The following is a 1,630-nucleotide window of genomic DNA, read 5'->3' as shown; positions in this document are numbered from 1 at the left end:
CCCTGCCTATAGTGGTCCAGGTGAGCGTCTGCAGGAGATCATTAGCGAGCGATCTGCAAGAGTGAAGCAAGCTACAATGCTGTGCTCCAAAGGTGAAAACAGTGGTCAGTGTGCTGGCTCATAGGCTGCTCTTGTGGGCGTAGGGCAGTGCCTGGACCCACAGCCAGTGCAAGTCCCACTGCTCCTGCATCCTGGGCCACCTACGCATCAATATGGTAAAAGTGCAGGTTCCCCTGCAGGTCATTCTCTGCATAGTTTGTCCTCATGTGGTCTAGTGGTCCTACAGTTATCTCTAGGTTGGCCTATAGAGACTTCCTCTAGAGTGATGACTCAGCATCAGATGCAGAGGCGACAACCTGCACAGACTCACCTACCAGCTCCCACAGTGGCATACAATCCAATTCCCAAACAAATCCCTTATTCCAGAGGTTCCCAAGGCTTCTCAGTTCTTGGTGCCTTTATTGCCTTCATACTTTTTTTTCTCAGTGCCCTGGGCCAAAAGAAATACCAAACAATTCTACTCATTAAGTGGTTAGATCCAAACAACTGAAGTTACGTTTGAAAAGAAAATACATATAGATTGAAAAAATATATATATATTTTTGGCTGCACTGCACAGCTTGTGGGATCTTCGTTCCCTGACCAGGAATTGAACCTGGGCCCTCGGCAGTGAGAGCACAGCGTCCTAACCACTGGACCACCAGGGAATCCCCTGATTTTATATTTTTAAATAGTACCAGTGGGATATGTACAGCTGTTGGATGTGGCCCAACTTCTCAAACCTTGGAATCCCATTGGACACTGCCACCCTCATTTCCTGTTCCTCACTGCTTATCTCAAACCACTGAAAACCCAGCTCTGCAAAGATATGACAACTTTGAAAGGCATGTACTACAATCTAATATTGAAACTGTAACCTATCTCAAACTAGTAGTTCCTGTGGTGTCCAAGAAATGTCAGGTATCAATTTATAGCCTTTGAAAATTGGAAATATTCCATAGCACTCTTGTGAATTCATTGAAGCCCCTGGGGTGTCTCAGTCCACAGTTTGGGAACCATGGCCTTATCTCATGTCATTTCTCTGATGAAACCCTGAATGATACATAAAAAAATCTCATTAAACTTTTGGGTACCTTCTCTTTCTGAGATGTGAAGTGATTTGCCTTAGTCACACACATGATTAAAGGCCTCAATAAGAGATGGAGTACTCTTATGCCAAGAGAAGAAAATACAGGACAAATCGGGAAAACACCGGTATCTCCGGGTTGGAAAGGAACCTTTAAACTACCATTTAAAGAGCATATACCAAAAGACAAAACTTGATGAGTTTCATTACACCAAGGTGAAGGATTTCTATTCAACAAAGGAAACTATACGTAAAGTATTGATAATATACAGCTGAAACTATGATAGAAGCCATTTGCAATGTCTAAAGCATAAAGAAATTAAAATCCAGAATATACAAAGATCTTTTGCAAGTCAACAAGAAATGACAGCAAACCCAATACAAAATGATCAAAGATAAGAACAAGTAATTTCAAGAAGAATCTCAAAAGCCTACCAAGTATGTAAACAGATGTCCTAACTCATCAGTATTCAGAGAAATATAAAATGAAACAACTCTGTCACT

The 1,630-nt window shown here is 41.7% G+C and overlaps 1 non-coding gene across 1 annotated transcript; it reads right to left on the bottom strand.

The window, feature by feature from the left end:
• Positions 1-634: 634 nt before the first annotated feature.
• On the bottom strand, positions 635-707 carry TRNAE-CUC (transfer RNA glutamic acid (anticodon CUC)). Its single transcript has one exon. It is a non-coding gene; the product is annotated as a tRNA-Glu (tRNA).
• Positions 708-1,630: the final 923 nt, after the last annotated feature.

Source organism: Eschrichtius robustus, chromosome 12, assembly GCF_028021215.1.
Source record: "Eschrichtius robustus isolate mEscRob2 chromosome 12, mEscRob2.pri, whole genome shotgun sequence".
In the NCBI taxonomy this organism is placed as follows: Eukaryota; Metazoa; Chordata; class Mammalia; order Artiodactyla; family Eschrichtiidae; genus Eschrichtius; species Eschrichtius robustus.
The sequence above is the reverse complement of the archived record's forward strand: the minus strand, read 5'-3'. Positions and strand labels throughout refer to the sequence as shown.